Below are 21,421 nucleotides of genomic sequence, written 5' to 3' on the forward strand. Positions count from 1 at the left end.
CAGTCCCCATTGGCTCCCTTGGCAGGTGCCCTGGTACAGTGCACAACCCATACAACTACATATGACAACCCTGACTGGTTAAGAATTTAGAGCAGAAGATGGTGTGACAAATGGAATTATAAGAAATTCCACTTAGAAACCTTAATAGGAGCTCTGTAAGATCTAAGAAAAGTTAGGGCTTCACTGATCAATTACTATGTTCAAACCATCTCAAGATTTAATGGCTTAAAACAATGGTCATTTTATTTGCTCGCAATTCTACAATTTAGCTGGGCTTTTGATGGGCATGTAAGTGGCACTGCTGAGCCTGCATTCAACTGGTGAGTAGGCTGGGACTAGGCTTAGCTGGGGAGCTGGGGCAACAGGACCTCCCCTTCCCAGCATGGTCCTTCCAGCCAGGTAGCCAGAATTCTTACATGGCTGCTCAGGGCTTCAACTGTGCAAAGGCGGAACCTGCCAAAGCTTGAGGCTTAAGCTGGGAACGAGCACCATGTTTGTCTGCTGCTTTCTATTGATTAAGTCACAAGGGTGCAAGTCTCAGGAGCCATGATTCAAGGAGCCCACCAGTGTAAGGGGCTGCAGTCTGTTAAGGAGCTCTGGTGGCCAGCAGGGGGAGTGGTGAGGACTCATTGGAGGGTTGCCAGTGAATAGAGTTTTCTTTTTAAGGATGATCTCCAAATTATTTACATTTGCCTTGGGATATATTACATACCCTATCCGTTTATCTTTCTAAGCACATTCAAATAAGATTAATGGCAAAATAGAGTACATTACCCCAAAACAAGTGTCATAAATCACTATAAGAATAAGTCTCATTATTTTTCAAAATATAAAAGAAATATGGGTAATTAGGAGTGAATTATATAATTCTTGGAAAGATAAATTTAGGAACACAATCTTATTTTAAATTTTTTTCATAATGACATACTGCAACATTGTATCAGGACTCAAAAAAAAGATAGTCTTTCCATGAACACTTATGTTTCTTTTTTTTTTTTTCATTCTGGAATGTAAAGCTCTTTTAAATTAAAGTATAGTGGACATACAATAGTATATTAGTTTCAGGTATACAGCATAGTGAATTGAAATTTATATACCTTATGAAATTATCATCATGAGAAATCTAGTATCCATCTGTCACTGTGTAAAGTTATTGCCATGTTACTGACTGTATTCCCTATGCTGTTCATTACATCCCTATGACTTAATTATATTATAAGTTTGTACGTCTTAATCTCTTTCACCTGTTTTTCCCACATCCCCACCACTCAACCCTCTGGCAACTATTGGTTTATTCTCTGTATCATAAGTAGTTAGTCTACTACATTTATTATATGTTTGCCTTTACTAGTGAAAATTTTTCTTTTATATATTTTCATACTCCTAGTTTTAGCTTTTACTTTTCCACTTAAAGAATTCCCTTTGACACAGAACCTAGAGACAGAACCTAGCGAGAGAACATGGAAAAAGATCCTGGACAGAACCTGGCTACAGAAATTGGCTGGAGAATCTAGACAGAACATGGCAGGAGAACCTGGACAGAACCTGGCGACCGAACCTGGCTGGAGAACCTACAGAACCTGGCAATAGAACCAGGCAAGAGAACCCAACCATGCTGATCAACTGAACGCTGCCTCCGAGTCTTTCCCTCTTTGCCTACTCCATCCACACATTGGGGAACCCCTGGACCTGCTGGGGTTGGAGCCCAGCACCCCCGGGGCCAGGCATGGTCCTCTGAGCACTGCTTCTTGGCCTGGCACTTCTGCAGTCACTCAACAGCTTTATTGTGTCAGACCTGTGACAGGCACTGAGGACACAAAATAAAAAAGGTGCACATAAAAAAAAAAAAAAGAATTCCCTTTAATGCTGGTTTAGTGGTGATGAACTTCTGTAGCTTCTGCTGTTTGGGAAGCTATCGTCTTTATTTGTTTATTTATTTTATGGTTTGGCTTGTTATTTTCTTTATTTCTTTTTAATTTACCTCTATTGTTAAAAGTATCTCCTTTAATTCTGACTAACCTTGCTGGGTAGAGAATGTAGGTTGTCAGCTTTTCCCTTTCATCACATTGAGTATGTCATGTCACTTCTTCCTGGCCTGCCAAGTTTCTGCTGAAAAATCAGCAAATTGTCTCATGGGAGTTCCCTTGTGCATAACTAGTTATTATTCTCTTGCTGCTTTTTAGATTCTCTCGTAATCTTAAACTTTTGACATTTTAATTATGATGTGACTTGGTGTGTGTCTGTTTGGGTTAATCTTTCTGGACCTGGAAGTTTGTCTCCTTCACCAGGTTGGGGAAGTTTTCAGCCATTACTTCTTCAAGTGGGTTTTCTGTCTTTTTCTCTCTCTCTTCCCCTTCTGGAACCTCTATGATGCAAATGTTAGCATGCTTGATGCTGTCCCAGACGTCTCTTATGCTATCCTCATTCTTTTTAATTGTTTTTCCTTTTTGCTCTTTCAATTAAGTGATTTCCACTATCCTGTCTTCTGATCACTGATTCAGTCTTCTGCATCATCTGATCTGCTATTGCTTCCCTCTACTGTACTCTTTTCATTTCAGTTCTTACATTACCTTCAGTTCTAATTGGTTCTTTTTGAAGTTCTTGCAGAGTTGATTGATCCACTTTTCTGTAGAGTTTGATGAGCATCTTTATGACTATACTTTGAAAACTTTATCTAGTAGACAGCTTACCTCCATTTCGTTTATTCCTCTTTCTGGGGTTTTGTCTTGTTTTGTGGTTTGGAAATATTCTCTTGTCTCCTCATTTTGTCTGTTTCTATGTATTAAGTATATCAGCTACATCTCCTGGTCTTGAAAAGTAGCCTCATGCAGAAAATGCCCTTTGGGGCCCAGTGGTGCGATTTTCCTGGTCACCACAACCAGGTGCTCCAGAGGTGTTCTCTGTTTGGGCTAGTGTGGCTTCCTGTTGTGGTTGGGCCACAGCTGCTATAGACTCACCAGTGGCGGGGTTGGGGAGTGCTGATACCTAGCCCAGCTGGCTGTGAAGCATGGCCACAACAGTTGAAGGCACACTGGTGTGCAGGGAAGCCCCTGGTGCAGTTGGCTAATGGGTGTGACTACAACTGCTGCTGGAACACTGTTCTGCAGGACAGGCCTCTGATATGGCTGGCTGTGAGGCCCAGACTAGACTGTTGCAGGCCACTGCTCTGCACTGGTGCCAACTGAGGCTGCTCACTGGGTGTGGTGAGACAGGAGCTGCTTTGGAAAGGGGGGCACCCATGCTAGTTGAGGCCATCCACTAGGTGTGGTAAGGCAGGTGAGTCCTCAGAGAAACTCCAGAATGGGATGAATAGTGTTAGCAAGGTTAACGGAGAGTGTCAGAAATGGTGCCTGACAGTGTCAGACCAGCTAGGTGGAAGGAAAGCAAAGAAGTGGGGGTGGGAGAAGGCATCCACCAGCACTTCTGTCCCTAGAGAAAGTTCCAACAGATCCCTGCCCCTCCATCACACACCTTAAAATTAATAAAGGCATCACCTTCATATGTGACCCAGGTGTTTTTCAAACTGCTGCCTCTGTGCTGGGACTTGGAAAGAGCACAACCTTGGTTTTCTATAGCCTTTTGGCTCTCCCAGATGTAAGTGCCACTGGTTAACAAAGTCAGGTGTCATGGGGCCTCCTCTTCCCAGTGTAGGTCCCCCAGGCTGGGGCTGGGGCCTCTTGCTGTTTAGGGGGTGACCTCCACAGTTGTGGTATCCCTCCTGCTTGTGAGTCACTGCACGGGGAATGAGAGGTAGGGTGCATCCTGACTACATTGAGTCTCTGCCCCTCCTACCCATCTCAATATGGTTTTCTTTATATCCTTGGTTGTAGAAAAATCTGTTCTGATTGTCTTCAGGTTGTTCTCAGAGATAACTATTCTATATGTAGTTGTAGTTTTGATGTCAATAAGAGGAGGTGAGTTCAAGGTTTTCATACTTAGCCATCTCGTTCTCAAAGCCAGGAGCCTTGCTCTTGAATGCCACTTTAGCTTGTTTGTGAACTGTCGTTTCTTGTGATTAGTGCACTGTTCCTGCAACTATCATGTCTCCAGCTCACCTGGCACTGCCCCCAAAACTATGTGTGAGTCTCACAACTGCCCTTCCCACCCCATGTGACCATGAACCTCAAACATGTATATGACTTACGTTTCTTTTTCAAACATTTACATAACCAGCAACAGAAAAATTTCTTGTGATTTTCCAAAGCCCCAGGGGAAGGCAAGACCTGACAGTGCTATGGGAGTTGGGATGAGATGAACTATCTGCCTCTCCATTTGTTTCTTGTTGTTTTCATCTTCTCCTTCACCTCCTCTCCTTCTACCTTCTTCCTCTCCCTACCATTTTTCTCCTTCCCCTCTCTCTCCAATAGGAGGGTATTATATTAGTCAAAGTATCCGTTTGGCTTCCATAACTGAAATAGTGTGCCCATTTGTTTCTCTCCTGTGTATAAGTGTGGAGGAAGATGATCTGAGCAGATGCTCCATGTGACCATCCAGGGCCCAGGCCCCTCTCACTTTGTTGATCCTCATGTCCAAGGGTTGTTGCTCTTGCCTGCATTGGCAAAGGTGGCTCAAGGCAAGGCAACCTTGTCTTAGCCAACAGCAAAGTGGGAAAGAAGAGAGTGTGTGACTCCTTTCATGTTTATTTACCTTCATTGACCAAAATCTACTCACATGGCTACCATGGCTACACAGGAAGCCGAGAAATGCAGTTTTTCATTCAGTGGGCTTGTGTTGCCTGCTCCAGCTTCTGTTGCCATAGTGGCTGTGGGGAACAACCAGCAACCTCTGTGTGACTGGCTTGGCTTCATTCATGGTGTTAGGAAAGGAGAAGAGAAAATGAAATGAAGAAAATCTCTTCTTTTGGCACTGGAGGAGAGCTGTGGAGGGGAAAACTGTTTTCTAGGTTTTTGCAAAAATATTAGAGCATTTCTGACTTTCCTTCCCAGACAAGGAACTCTCTGGGCAGTGAGGGGTCCTTTTAAAATGGCTAAAATGTTAAATTACTTTTGTCTATTTTACCTTTTACATTAAAATATGTATATTCTGAGGGATACTGACTCAAAGAAACAGGAATATGATTTTTTTTTTTAAGTGGCAACTCAGAAGGATATTACTAAGAAAGTTTAGGAAACACTGCCACTTCATAATGAGATAAAATGGAAGCATCTAAGTCCACACGTGGTTTATTAACACTCAATAAATGGCCACTCAATATTAGTAGCTATTGTAATTAATCAGGGAAATATTGCTTTTTTTCTGTACAAGTTTCATGTGAGAATTACAATAATTATCATAGTTAACATTTGTAAGCAGTGACTAAGTATCCTGGGCTCTTACCTGTGTTATCTCATTTAATCCTCACAACATTACCAATTAGGAGTGATCGTGATCCCCATTTTAGAGGTGAGGACATTTTGGAACCGACAGCTTAAGGTATGTGCCCAGCATCCGTATCCACTGAGTGATGGAGCTGAGATTTGGACCTGAGGAGCCACACTGCTAGAAATCAGCATATTCTCCAGGTCATAATGAGCTCCAGGAGAGCAGGCATGTTCGCCTCTCGTACTCACTGCTGTTTCCACACTGTTGCACAATACGTGCTCAATAAATATGTGTTGAATGAGTGATGTAACCATTTTGTGTTCATCAGAAATTGTTATCTGTTTGTTAAAGGAGAAATACCTGCGGGACAGTAGAGTACTCTCTTTTCATTTGGGGTGCAATTCCGTGCCCCTATATCAGATACTCCATTTCCACCACTGCAAAGGCCCTTTTATTTCTCTCTGGCGTAAGAGGTCCTGAAAAAGCTCCCGATGTGGCTGGAGGTTGAAAACCTGCGTTCTGTTTCCGTATTTTTCAGGTATTGCTGTGTGATCTTGGGAAAGCCTTTGGTTTCTCTTCCGCAAAACGGCAATCACAACAAACCCTGCCCTGCCCTACACCTTCCAGGCAGGGTTTTCACATTCCCGCGCCTCCCAGACTGAGCTTCCAAGAAGGGGTGTGGCAGGGTGAGGAGTCAGCCCCTCCCGCTCAGGAGGGACTGGAGTTGTCCTGAGGAACTAGGTGAAGGATTTACTAGGCAGACCCAGAGCCCAGAGACCCAGAACCGTGCAATGGAAAGAATGGAATTACTCCGAATTGCATACCTCACTGGGGATCAAGCACTTTTAACCTAAAATAACATTTATCACTTGTCGGAAAAGACTCTGAGAATAATAACACCAGGATACCGGGCACATTCCTTAATACTCAACGGTGGGAAAGTTGAAGGGGAAAAAAGATACTCTTGTGCCCTATCAGTAAGAGTACACATTGGGATAACTTTTATGGGGATAGTTCAGAAATTCGTATCAAAATCCTTAAACTTGGCATTCATTTTGATCCAGCTATTCTACTTCTAGTAATTTATCCTTAAAGAAATCATGGATGTGCACAAACATTTGGCCATAAATTTCTTATAAATGAGAATTAGCTAAATAAATTAGCTTATATGCACAGTTATTAAAGATAATACCCTAGAACAATAGTTACAATATGAAAAGATGTTCACAATGTAACAAATGACAAAACTCCAATGTAAAAGTTTGTGCAATAAATATGCTCCCTTTTGTGTCTATCTGTACAATAAATAGCCCATATATTGTTTTTGTTATAAGTACAAATGCGTTATTTTTAAGTCATGTAGAGAAAGCATGTTTATAGTATACACAGAGAAAAAAAGAGGGTTAGAAAATAGCATGTATAATACAAATGCAGTATACTACAAATGTTGAATACATATTTATTTAAATATTTATATAAATAATATGTATCAGAAATATATATGACTGGCTTATCTGATAAAAATAAAGGCATTCATAAAATTTAAAACCATATTTTAAACTGTCATCATCTTGTTATAAAATGCGAGTTCTTCAGTGTTGTCCTTTAATTAATTCATGCCCACAGCATATAGGTTTTATGGATACACTGAGCTAGCGGCTTATCAACTCCCCAGAATATCCTGCTTGCTTACCAGTCCTAAAACTGGACAGATATCCTTGGGACCTTGTGGATCCCTTTGTTTCAATTCTGCTCTTGTTTCTGATTGTCATTTTTAAAACAAATTTTAAAGAATGCTTTCTCATTTGCTCCTCGGCAGTCTTGTACCAGTCAGCTCATCATCATCTGAAGTCCAACCAGGGAAGGCACTGTGCCGCTGAATGCCTTGGGCAGGAGGAGGGGCCTGCTCGGAGGTCCGTTTTGCTCTCTGTGCATCTCCTTCATTGGTCAGTTCTCTCTGATGTTCTGCAGAGATCCGCTCAATCAAAGCCACACGTGGTGAATGATCACTCAGAGTATCAGACAAACCAGACCCACAATCCTTCCTTTCTTAGCAATCCGCCCACTACGTGCTCTCCTGTGTTTGATCTCAGTCAGCATGGGCTACTTTTGCGATGGTAATAAATAACCTCAAACTCTTGTTGGCTTGTTACATATATTTCACTTGCGGTCACACTGCAGATCCATTGCGAGTTGGCTGGGGGCTCTGCACAGGGACTCGGGCTGACAGACGCTCCATCGAATACGCTTACCATGGCAGGGGGAAGAGAGTACGGTGCAAGGTTGTCCCAAACCTTCCCAGCACAACGCACACCTCACTTCTGTGCACACTTCTGAGTGACTCACACAGCCTCTCCCAGCTCCCAAGCAGGTGGGCAGTACAATCCCAGCACACGCCTGGAGGAGACCTAGACTGCTTAGGAACACCCCTACTGACTTCTGTGCGTTCTAATAGTTGGTTTATGCAGCCAGTCTTGGTGCAGCATGAGCTCGTGTGGGGCAGGAATTAGTTCTACCACTCAGTTAAATCTGCCTCCATCACCTACCAGCATCTGGCATGTAAAAGTACTTAGTATTTATTGAATGAATGAATGGTAACTTGTCTCAGATCACGAGGAAGTAAATCAAGGAATTTAGGAGCTTTAAGGTTGTGTTGTCAGGGATCCGCTTTGCCATACTACTGTCTACTTCTTCGTGGACCTTCCTTGCCCAGAATCCCCTTCCTTGCACAGCCTGTGCTTAATTTTCCAATGAGAAGAACTTGCCTGCGCTTTGCAGAGTGGAACTGAGGAGAGGCAGTTACCCAGTTACCCTCAGGACATCACTGGAGCCAAACCAGACACAAGGCCCATTTGGTTTCTAGGCTTCTTGGCAAGCACCAGATTGGGTAGAAGATTTCCCAGAGATTTTTTAGAACTGTAGCAGTTTCCTACCAAACTTGAGCAAAATATCTGCTTAGGTGTTTTGCAGCTGCCCTTCCAGCTGTTTCCATAACTTTCCAGCTGCTTTCACTCTCCCAGCTCTTCTCATGTGTGGACTAATTCTGATATTAATATAACATGCAGAGTGGCTTTCATTCTGGGTCTTCCTTTATTTTTCCCAAGAGTTAAATGGAATCTTTTATTGGGGGAGAGGTCATACTCCAAAGAAATCTGTTACTTTTACTCTGCAGGAAAAGCCCCTGTGTAAGATTTGCTGTTCTTTTCCTCTTCACGTCTTAGCTGTAAAGGCAGCCCGAAGAACTGTTCCAGACTCTGAAGGGGACCCACTAGCAGCCTGCCTCACCTCTCACGTAGTGACAGCCTCTCTCCTCTTGTTTGTGACAAGTAAATTAGGAACAGATGTAGCGAGAGGCAGTAAAACCTTCAAGGTATGCAGGAAGATTGGCCAACGTGTCAATCTGACCAATAATTACATTATCTTCTGACTAAAACCTGAGCTCCCCACTTGCCCCTTCCAGCAAAGCATGTTATTTCCCTCTTCTTAGATTCTGAGTAAAATTGCTACCGTGCATCGAATATTGATGCCTGATTCAATCGAGGTTCCGTGACATAGGTTGCACTGTTCAAGAATGCACATTTTATCTCTAAATCCTTTAACTCCCTTTGAGAAGAAAATGGTTGGCTATTCTAACTCCGATTGATGGAGAAAACACCTCACACTGTGTAACAGTGCTGACTGGATTAAGCAATTACAGGGAGTGAATATTGAAAGTTTTCAAGATTCGGCAGGATTCTCAGTGTTGGTGCAGAATAGTGAGCTCACCTCAGTTGCCAGCACTGAGTCCCCCACCTGTCTATGAATCAACATCATCTATAACCCAGGCTTATCTTTCTAATCAATCAACAAATATTCACTGGAGGCTACTCTATGCCCATCACTGTCTCAATCTCTCTGGGATTTTACCCCTCTTACTGCTCCTTTTCTGCATCCTTCATAGTTTTCTCTTCCTCTGTCAGTCATTAAATAAATACAACCGCAACGCCATTAGCTAGTATTTACTGAGCTCATCGGGTGTTGACTGCAATTTCTTGAATTTGGCTAAGCATGCAAATCTTATAATTTCCACCAGAGGGCAGCACGTTCACACGCTCACCCTGTTCTGGTCAGCGTGATTAAGAAAGCAAGAACAATCTTTGCCATTGTAATGAAGGTGAGCATTGGTGGGAGGTAAAGGAAATCTGTCTAGATTAGTAAGTGTGTCCAAATTTCATGTGTGTGCCTGCATGAGTATATGTATGAATGGGTTGGAGATGCAAGTGTATAGTCTCATCTTAGAAACTGCAGCAAAGGCATGGTCACTACTGGGCACCTACCATGTACCAGAAATTGTGCTTCTTGTTTTAATTTTTTATTTTAATAAGGAATTATTTATAACCAGTACTTTACATGGAGAGAAGTGCCAATGAAATGCATTTGTCTTAACACTTAAATCAAATAAACAGTTCCCTCTAATCTTGTTGCCTGCTACTTAATTGGCTTACAAAGTATCTTTTCTGCTAATAATAACATAAAATGAATAAATCGAGTAATTGCATTCAGGCAAACTACTTTAATGATCTGGTGATGAGAGATGTCTGCAAGAGAGAATATTCAAATTACTTCCTTGAAGTTAAGCTATTCCTGAATTGAGCTACTAATTTAAAAAGCATTAGCTTCTGATCCACTTGTAAAATTGATTCTGTGATGCTTTAGTTGCAAGCAATAATGTACTTGCAAATAAAGTAATGATAGTGAAGAGAGAGGGGAGCGAGGGCAGGTGGGAAGCAGATGTCTCAGAAATGCTCCGCGCTGGCCACTCCCAGCAAAGCACAGGAGGTGCTGTGCAGAAAGGGCGCCCTTTACATGGTCCAACGCAGAAACCTGTGACAGTGTTGACTTCAGTGTCCTGGACTCCCAGGGTACAGAGGGCCAGGGAGGACCAGAGGAGATTGCACAAGGGGGTTCCCGCCCAACACCAGGGTTGGTAGTTGCTAGGTTTTGTTTGTCTGTTGTTAGTTTTTGTTTTTTTATGGACAAAGACCAAGACCAGATCGGACTTTTGAGGTAAATGAGGAATTCAGCAGCAGTCAAGTTACAAGTGTCTGAGGACTGCTTGTAACTTGAAAGGGGGAGGAGCAGAAAGGGCTGCGGGGAAGTTGTACATACATCTTGAAGGAATAACAATCCACAGAGTTCTAACCATGTGTCAGCATCGGTCTAGGCAATTTATTGACGCGTTCAATCTGGACAATAGCCACTCTGAAGTCTCGCCGATTTGGTCCCCACCTGCTTTTCCGGCTTCGGCCCTGTTGCTCACGCAGGAAACCCCGGACCCTCCGTCTCGGTCCAGGCCCCCCAGGCAAAGACAGCGAAGGAAGAGAAGGGAGCAAGGGCAGGTGGGGAGCAGACGGCCGAGAAGTGTTCCGCTCCGGCCACCGCTCCGCAGCAAAGCACAGGGCCAGTGCTTTTGTGTCCTCGAGGGAGGACGAGTGAAGGCGCTGCTGGTCTCTCCCAGGTCCTGCCTCCGCTGGTCAAAGTTAATCCAATGCCCCCTGATGGCTTTCGTGGAGTCTGGAGAGAGGCGAGGAGATGACTCAGCAGGTGCCAGGAGCCAGCGGACCCCCCTCAGCAGCCTTAACCTCCGTGTCATTTGCAAACCTCCAGGTTGGTCTTCCCAGAGCCCTTCCTCTGCTCTGTGGGTGAGGTCCTGTGAGGCTGCACCGGCTCCCCCCGCAGCGAGTCCGGCCAGTTCCTCTCACTCCTTTCATTCTGTAGCCCTTTTCCTCTCTGTGTTCATCAGAATCTGACAAAAACATAGCAACTGCTTCTATGTTTAAAACAGAGGGACTTTAATACAGGGGATTGGTTGTCAGGTAATGGGAGAGTTCAGAAGGCCAGCACATGAGTAGGGTGAACCAGAGGTTAGCACTGTGTAGGAGCCACCTCCTCTCCCAGCTGGAGGGACAGAGAGGACCCGTGCTATGGGAGCCCCTGCCAGGGTCACCTTGGGGGCGCTGGAGAAGATGACCACTAGCAAACGGGGTTGGCTGAGCCCAGCCAGCAGGGCGCTCCCCCAGCCTAGCATTTGCTGGCTTTCCGGGTGTGCTGGACACTTCTCTTGTTAGCTGGTGGAATCCTCATAGCCACCCTAGAGTGTGTTATTTTCATTCTACTAATGGGGACACATAGTTTAACTCCACCCACTCCCAAATAAGAGGCAAGGTGAACCCAGGTCAATTTGGACCCAAAACCCAGGCCGGATGCATCCTCCAGATACATCTTTGTTTTTCTGGACCCAGAACTGTGGGCTCAAGAAATAATCAGATTCTGAGTCAGTTAGTCCTGGTAGTGAAGGGTTGGTCAGATCCCTTCACAAGAGCTGTCAAAGGAAGGGAAACAGTGAAACGCTGCTTCCGAAAGGCCAGCTGCTGCAGAAGCACCTGCTGCAGAGCAGGTGCCCAGGCCTCGGCCTCGGGGGTCTGACAGGCTCCCTAAATGATGCTTCGGCATCCTAGAGTTGGTGCCCTCTGAGGAAGAGGACCATCTACTGGGAAAGGGCTCACAGAGACAGAGATGGACCTCTTCACCAGCCCTGGGGCGGGAAGTGACACCAGGAGGAGTGTGAGCCCAACCCCTGGGGCCACAAGTGAACCAGGGGTGCAGAGCATGCATTCATGCAGAAGTGTGTTCACCCAGAATGCATGCGACAAGCACCCAATATGCTGGTACTGGAAGGACAGTGCTGAGTGAGACCACGTGGCCTTGGCCCTTGGAAAACTGGATGTCAGTTCCTTGCTGCCCCTACTCCTCCTGAAATGTGGGGTTCAGGGGTGCAGACTTTTCTTGCCATGGGTTCTTGTCCTCATGAAGTTTGAAGAATAAACATGTGAAGAAAAGGCTTCTTTAATTAAAAAATGTATAAATTTATTGGCAGCATATACAAACTCTATCTGGGCAGGGGTGTCCCCACAGGGGTCCCCCTGGGAAGAGGCCCCCAAATGAGAAAAGCCTTCTCTCTCTCTCTCTCTCTCTCTCTCTCTCTCTCTCTCTCTCTCTCTCTCTCTCTCTCTCCAGTTCTCTGTCTGAACCTGACCCTTTCTAATTGGACCCTTCCTTGATTTAGGACCCCATGCTTTCCTCATTGGTCATTCTGCTACATAGAATTAGTTTCAAAGCTCAAAGACCACCTGGTGCCCCCTCCTCCTCTCCCCCTTATCTTGCTAGTGAGAGTTGTCTTTGATCTCCCAGCTGCTCAGAACACAGATATCTCTGTCTCTGGTTTATGGCTGTGTTAATTGCTCAGACCAGAAAAGTTCCTATCTGCCTGGAGCATTTCTCTATCCTCTGTACAAATAAGATAACAAATAAATGTCTGTTGTTTAAGCCACCCAGTCAATGTTGTTTTGCTACAACAGCCCAAGCTGACAAGGCACCCAGTCATAGCGCTACACCTACAAACCTGAAAGATGCTCACTACACCACTTTACACTTGTGGCCCTTGATCGGACCTCTCCACTTATATCCTCTCCTATGATTATCTTGTAAACATTACAAAGATCTTACATTGCACACTTGATATGTGTTAAAAGCATTTGTTTGTTAAATGTAAACATAAAATGCACCAATTTGTTCATCTGTTTTGGAATTTATCAATGTGTATTCAGTAGGTGTTTCAAAAAATAGCAGTGGCCTGTTCTTCCTGTACACCTCAAAGCCTCTGATTAGCGGGCGTCTTTGAGAACCCTGCCGTGAGCTGCAATGACACAGGACAATGGCTTTTGCTTCAAAGGTGTCCATGTAAGAAACGTCAAAGCTGTAGAAAATTTTTATGAGTTTTCTTTGAGCCAAACTAACAACAATTGTCAGGAAGCAAAATCCCAACAGATTGAGAAAATGCTTTGGAAAATGGTAGTTTTACCGCTTATTTTATACATCAGGATCAAAGGGGGTTACATGAAATCCACTGGTGATTATTAGGGAGGTGGGAAAAAGAAAAGGGGAAATCTGAGAATGGATAAAGTGTAAAATGAAGAGACATACTTCTTTTACATTGGGGGCATAGGATAATTAACAACTAACATTTACAGCACATAGAGTATGAGGGAGGACAAGATAACAATGAGTGCTCTGGTGGGAGACTGTGCCCTGAGGGGTCTGGAAAAAAGAGGATTACTCTGACATTCCAAAGGTATGTCATCATAGATGCAAAAAGACAAGCTCAGTTAAGGTAAAGATTGACCATTGTCATGACTACTCACCACGCCTAGCTTTCCATTAGGAAGTTTTCAGACCATCCTGTGTGGTTACTTCCTGTCTCTGGGTTTGTAAGGCCGCCAAGCAGGTCTGCCCTGAGTTTGTCAGGCTTAGTACGTGGCCCTTTCTTGCCCACAAAGGTTTTCGCACTCCTTTTTAGATCTCTGAGCTGTACTCCATCTGGAACAAAACAAGCCTCCTGTGTCCTCTTAAATGTAAACTAAATCCCCCCTTGCCAGGAGCTCTGGGTTTCTCCTTAATCCCAGTGTCTGTCTGGCCTGTACCCATCACCTGTCCAGGTTTCTGCTTTGACCTGCCGCCCAGTGTGAACGCTCACAGCATTTCCCTGGCTGACGCCAATCTTAGATGCCCCGCTGGAAGCAGGGAAATAGCTGCAGCTGCAACAGCGGGGGCTCTAAGGATGTGGGCAACAGGCCCAGAGCGCTCCATCCAGGCCGGTCCACCTTCCCCATCCCAGGTGCTCTGCCCCGATCTGGATGCTGCACTAGTTCCTGACGCACAGCTTGTGGCGTCCACAAACCATTCTTGCACCTTCGATGGAGTATGGTGTGGATGCAGTCTTACCTGTAAGGAACGGGCCTCGCAGACGCAGTCCTGCTGAGGGACAGACGCTGCCTGGGGTCTGCGGCTGGGCTCCCTCCCCGCGCACAGTGCCCGAGGGAGAGTTACCACTGCTGCCCTCCTGGGTGCGGCTTGGGCTGGGTTCCATCAGGGTCCTCGGCCTTGGGTATGAGTGAGAATCACCTCGAGAGCTGCTTCCTACTCGTGTCTCCCCCTCCTTTCAGGTCAATTAAATCAGAACCTTCCGAGGCCTGGGCCTGTGGCTATACAACGCTCAGTGAATTCTAACAGATCCTTAAGGTTCTCCTGGGCCTCCAAGGGCCCTCGTCACATTTTCGATTCCCCGTGAGGCCCTCTCCCACCTCATGCCTCTTCTCTCCTAGTAAAAGGTTTGGAAAAGGAGGGGCACTTACAGTAAACGGAACGAAGCAAATGGAACTGAAGGAGACCTCTATAAGGCTTGGCATTTGCCGAGCACCTTGGACCGTGTGATTTCTTTAACAACCCCGGTTATTATCTCTAGTGGAGAGACAGGCATTGTACCTGGGCCAGCAGAGAGGAGTCTTTGAAGACCTTTTTATTATTTATTTATTATTATTATTTTAATTTATTTTTATTGTTGAAAGTATTTCAAATGTCCCCGTCCCCAGTTCCCGCCCCCCCCCCCCCATTGACCTCCCTCCTCCATCAGCCCGCCTCCCAGCCCTTCATACAAACACGGAGAACCTACTTGATACCATGCCCTGCACCAGGTTCCAGCCACCGGGGAGATAACCACAGTGCCATGCGGGTAGCAGTGGTGAGGTGGGAGGTCAAGGCTGCTTCAGTGGCTGGCAAAGCCCCTGCAGGGGAGTTAAAGGACCTAACAGGGAGGCAGCCTGCGAAGAGCCAGGAGACTCAGGGCCGGCCGGCGGGCTGCCTGGGCCTCTGGGTGTGAGGTGGCGGCCCGGGATCAGGCCTGTGGTGGATAAGAAGAAAGGACTGCCCTCCGACGCTTTGGGGGGCCTCTGGCTTGACAGGAACCCACTCCCAGGGGCAGGGCCTGCCTTCGGGAGCAGAAGAGCAAACCACACAGCAGAAGGAGCGAATGTCCCTCTGTCGTCAGCCCCGCCGGTTCCCCGCGGGCGCCTGAGCTGCCCAACGCCGCCGAGGCCCCCAGGTTTCCTGAACCCTCCGATGGCCCAGGCTCCCTGCAGGCCGGCTGCTCCGGACTCTGGGTGCGGCTCCCTTTACTCCGGAGAGGGGTGCGGGGTGCATCTTCCTGCTCCGCAGAGGAAGACTCGGCTTCCCTCCGCGAAGTGCGTCCGGACCGCCCTCTCCGCCCGCGCTCGCAGACAATGGCGATTCCTTTGAGGTCTGCAGCGCAGGCTCTGCAGAGGCCGCTGGGACTCACGGGAAGAGCTGGCCTGGATGTTAACCATCCTTCTAATTTCCCTCAGGAACTGCAGTAGCAGCTTCCGATTTTCCCACTAGATAGGGTCCTTGATCTCTACAGCTTGTAGTTCCAACCGCAGAATTTGGCTTTGAACGCTGCTCAGAAATTTTATTTTATTTTATTTTATTTTAATATATTTTATTGATTTTTTACAGGGAGGAAGGGAGAAGGATAGACAGAAACATTGATGAGAGAGAAACATCGATTCAGCTGCCTCCTGCACATGCCCTACTGGGGATGTACATGCCCTTGACCGGAATCGAACCTGGGACCCTTCAGTTCACTGGCCGGCGCTCTATCCACTGAGCCAAACCGGTTAGGGCAGAAATTTTTTTTTTTAAACAGAGAGGATTCTTTAATAGGATTCAGCCATAAGCTGGAATTGGAGAAGCCTTTGAATTCTAGTTCTAACTGTATTTTCCTTCATTTGTAAATGTGATAAGGGTGAAGATGTTTGCAAAAGAAACCTAGCAAATCTGAACTATGGATACAAATGGAGTCAGCTGGAAAGTGATTCCTGCAGAGCCATTTGGGAAGCATTTCCACGACTACCCCCTCCCGCCCCCTCCAATGGGCAGGCTGGAGGCGGTAACCGGGGCAAGCCCACTGAAAATCCCTTCGACCTGGTCATTGGCATCGTTCTGTGTGATCAGTGGCAGCCGGGTTCCGGTAGGCCAACCCCAGCCCCAGACCCACAAATCAGAAAGACTGAGGTGAGAAGGAGGATGTGATGCCTGCTGTGATAAATCCGGGCAGAGCTGTAATAGTCAAAACGTAAGAACAGAAGATGCCAGCTGGGTCTTCAGTAGGCTGCATTTCAGCCCAAGAAGCAGAGCTCTCCAGGAAGCAAAAAACGCTGTACATTTTAACATCACTTTAGAACTTTGCAAATAGAAACAAATCCTTGACAGGCATACTCAAACTTTTGAAGTGTGAAATTTTTATAGATACAAAACTAGCTTTAAAGAAACATTCTTTTTGAAATGCTTTCACCGGACTCCACGAAAGGCATCACCAGCATGCTTTGAAGATGACTGGCAGACAAAAAGGCATGATGAACTTCAACTGTTTACATGTTTGTTTACTGGAAACCTGTTTTCATGGGTCCCCCCGCCCCATCTCTCTCTCTCTCTTTATAATACATCATCTGTATATTATATTGTCTAACATGGAAAATTTTAATTTTGTTCAATAACCTCAGTTCTATAATTTACTCTTATTGTCAAATCATTGAGATTCAATTTGTTTCTCCTGCCACCAGTAAAACCAGGTCAGGGTGGCTCTGGGAAATCCCAGCCCTGGTGTTCGGAACCTCAGTCATCAGAAATCCTTGGCTGAAACCATTTGGTTCCTGCACTCCACCTCCAACCTGTGCAGGAGCAGAGCATGGCAGCATGAGGAAGCAACCTAATAGCTGGTTGCTTTTTTAAATGTCGAATGAGCCCTAGCTGGTTTGGCTCAGTGGATAGAGCATCAGCCCGTGGACTGAAGGGTCTCTGGTTTGATTCTGGTTAAGGGCACATGCCTCAGTTCCAGGCTTGATTACTGGCCTTTGTTGGGGCTCATTTGAGAGGCAGCCAATTGATGACACATTAACATTTCTCTCCCTGTCTCTCATCCTCCCTTCCACTCTCTCTAAGAATCAATGGGAAAATATCCTCGAGTGAGGATTAACAAAAAATAAAATAAGTCAAATTAATAAAGTGAGCTTAGTAGAAGCCTCATGCATCGTGAACTAGTAAATGTTCACTAAAATTTAGAGATAGGCAATTAAATATTGACACCTGTGTTATACTTTCAAAGACTTGCCAAGGATTTGTAAGTGGAAAGGACAAGCAAAGAGAAAGGTTTGTAACTATAATATGAGTTTAAAACAATTTCAAGTCACTATCCTTACTGATATTACTAAGAATAATGGTTACAGAAAAACAAAACAGCCTTTTCCACATTTATAATGCCCCAGGCTTTAGACAATTGATTTTGTATTCATTGGTTCCATGAATGCATTTTGTAAACAGGAAAACTGAAATTCAGAAAGGTTAAGTGAATTGCCCAAGGCCCCACGGTCGGTAGAGGTGCTAGGATTTGAGCCCATCTTTGTCAGGTTCCAGAACCTATGCTCTCAGCCACCACATTATGCCTGGATGAGGGACAGATGGTATCTCAAAGAGAACTTTGACTTTGGCAATGGACAGAGGTGGGTTCAAATCCTGCCTCTGCCTCTCCCTGCTGGTTAGTAGAATAAATGACTTCTCTAAAATCCTTAAGCGAGAGAAGAGCAGGGAGGGATGACAACTCCTACCTTGCTGATTGGTTAAAAAAAAAAAAATGTAATAATTGTAAAGCGCCTTTCTCACAGAAGGCACTCAGCTAATGATGACCTTTGAGGGTACTCACCGCTGTGCAAACTAGAGGCAAGCTGCCTGTGATGAGAATAATGGCTGCCCTTGCCGCAAGGTCATGCCCAGCCTAAGAAGCACCTGTTGGCCATGGTGCCTCATTCTCTGTCGCCTGGCATGTCATGGGCCACCTTCCCTCAGGGTCCGCCTCCACCTAAAGTTTCCACACATCACACTTCACAGACTTGGCAGCAACTGAGCACAGAAGCCAAGGATGGATCTGGGCGACTTGAAGTAACCGTCAATTCACGAAACAACGGTTACTGACATCTGGGTTTCTTCCTCCCGCTGGTTGTTGAACTGAAGGGTGTTCTGTGGAACTGACTGCACCAGCGGCTCTTTCAGTGCCTTCGAGACAAGATTATGGTGTGCACCCCTGAAATGAAAGAACCTGCTTGGCAAAGAGAGCGTTGAGGCAAATCATTTTCTTCCTCTGGCAGCGGCTTTACTTCCCAGCTCCTTCTGCACAGGGAACTGAGCGGTATTTAAGGGAACTTTCATTGCATATCAATGTGCTGATAAGCTGGCTCCCTTTCCATTTTCTTACCATTCTGAGGGACTGTTTGGGTGCAAAGGTAACTCTACCAAGGGCTCTCGCTCACCCTGCACACTCACTTTACCAGTTCTGAGTCACTGAAACCATTGTCTTTCTGTCCTCCTTCCTCCACATTCTCTCCCCTTCCCCCTCCCCACACCAATCATTCGCAGAAAGGCTGATTTTCAGCATTAAATGAAAATGCAGACTCTCAGGCAAGTCAACTGTGTGCCAACTCCTGGGTGTGATGATTCGCACCACACTTGTTTTCACTGACAGTGATGAAAAAGCACATGTCAGAGCGAGGACTGGAAGGGTAAAGGGGTGCAGTGGGGGGTGGAGAATGACAAGAAATGAAAGAGAGCCCAGTCCAGAGAATTCTGAAGCCTTCAGAGTTGCTGAACTCTTAAGCTTCCTCTAGCCATTAGGGGAGACCAGCTTGCTGACCCCCTTTCAAGAAATAAATTAGTTGAATTTTTATTCCAAAAAATCAATCTCTCTCTGAGTCTTTGCTGCTGTCATCGTTATGTCCTGGTGCTGAGACCTCAGGGTTAGTGTGTAAATGAAATTCTCACATACCCCAAAAGAAAGAGATCCTCAGGACCTGGGGTCTCACCGCCAAGCCCCATAAGTCAGCTGACTTGGAATATGCATGTATATTTCACATTTTAATGCATTTTATATAGCATGGAATGTCTTATTCCTGGCAACTCACATGTAATGCAGTGTGACATTAAGATTGGGTGACACAATGCCAGTTAAAAAATTGATTTGCTTCTCCATATTGGCATGCTTTATGGTGCACAAAATATAAGGCAGGACATGAGCCTCCCTCATTGAAAATTAATAAGGATTTGTGAATTGGACTGTGAGGCACTGGAAAGCAGATTCTCTCTCAATGGTGTTAGAAGAATATTCCTCAAAATAGTAGGTGTAAAATGAGTGGGAACACTCATAAATGATTATTTTTAAAAACTCTTAGAAAACTAGAAATAGAAAGGAAATACCTTAATCTGATTTTTTAAAAAGTATCTGCTAAAATCCCAGAGAGACTGCTATTCCTGATGGTAATCAGAAAAAGCATTCTCTCTGAAAAAAGGAACAAGGCAATAAAGCCTGAGACCAGCACTTCTAGTCAACATTGTACTGGAGATACTGCCAGCATGGTAAGAAAAATAAAATCTGCAAGGATTGGGAACAAAGATACAAACTGTCATTTTTCACAGTTGATATGATTATCCAAAACGAAAACTCAAGGGATAATTTATAACTAAGTAGAATTAATAAGTGAGTTACACATTACTATCCTATCTAATAAAAGAGAAACATGGTAATTAGCGCACAACCGCTACCCTTCCCATTGGCTAATCAGGGCGATATGCAAATTAACTGCCAGCCAAGATGGCAGTCGGAAGCCAGGCAGCTTAAACTGAACATGAGGCTTGCTTGCTTCAGTGACGGAGGACTGCAACATTCCCGCCTGCTGCTACCAGCCTCTGAGCTTGCAGTTTGAAACATTGTTACAAATATAGAAGCTAAACAAAACCCCAGAAACCAGCTTTCAGCAGGCCGGGATCTCAGAGCTGGAGTTGATACAGTGTTTTGATTATAGAACCTAAACAAACCAGATACCTGCTTTCAGCAGCAGATGCCTCAGAGCTGGAGCCAGAGCTAAAGCTGGCCCAGAATTTAAAAAAAAAGAAAGAAAAAAAGGAGCAGTTGGGAGCTTCAGTCACCCGCCAGCCTGAAAATGGCCCTCAGCCCCTCACCCAGACTGGCCAAGCACCGCAGTGGGGACCCCCACCCTGAAGGGTGTGTGACCAGCTGCAAACAGCCATCATCCCCTCATCCAGGCTGGCCAGGCACCCCAGTGGGAACCCCCACCCTGATCCAGGACACCCTTCAGGGCAAACCAGCCAGCCCCACCCTTGCACCAGGCCTCTATTCTATATAGTAAAAGGGTAATATGCCTCCCAGCACCGGGATCAGCGGAGCCGAGAGGCCTCCCGGCACCGGGATCAGCGTGACAGGGGGCAGCACCCAAACCCCCTGATCGCCCTGCGGCTCTGTGTGTGACAGGGGGCGGGGCCACAACCTCCCTATCGGCCCTGCTCTGTGCCTGATAGGGGGGAGCTCCCCAACCCCCTGATCGGCCCTGCTCTGTGTGTGACAGGGTGCGGCACCCCAACCTCCCACCCCATGGGCCCTGCTCTGTGTGTGACGGGGTAGAGCCATAACCTCCCCATCGGCCCTGCCCTGAGTGTGAGAGTGGCGGCGCCCCAACCCCCTGATCGGCCCTGCTGTGTGGGTGATAGAGGGCGGCGCCCCAACCCCCTGATCTGCCCTGTTCTGTGTGTGACAGGGGGCAGTGCCCCAACTCCCCTATCGGCCCTACTTTGTGCGTGACAGGGGGGAGCTCCCCAACCCCCTGATGGGCCCTGCTCTGTGCGTGACAGGGGGTGGCGCCCCAACTTCCCAATCGGCCCTGCTCTGAGCCCGACCAGGGGCTGCACCTAGGGATTAGGCCTGCCCTCTGCCACCCGGGAGCAGGCCTAAGCCAGCAGGTCGTTATCTCCCGAGGGGTCCCAGACTGCGAGAGGGCACAGGCCGGGCTGAGGGACCTCTCCTCCCCCCGGAGTGCACAAATTTTTGTGCACCGGGCCTCTAGTTCTATATAATAAAAGCCTAGTGACCAAATAGTGATACAACTAGAATGACCAGTTGACCAGTCACTATGATGCACACTGACCACCAGGGGGCAGACGCTCAATGCAGGAACTTTCCCCTGGTGGTCAGTGTGCTCCCTAGTGGGAGCAGCCTCTCAGAAGGCAGGTCCACAGCTGCTGGACTGACTGGGATGAGCAGCGCTTCCACAGCAGGCCATGCCCCCCAACAGTGCATGAATCTCATGCA

The sequence above is a fragment of the Myotis nattereri genome, assembly GCF_964212035.1.
Source record: "Myotis nattereri genome assembly, chromosome: 2".
Taxonomy (NCBI): Eukaryota; Metazoa; Chordata; class Mammalia; order Chiroptera; family Vespertilionidae; genus Myotis; species Myotis nattereri.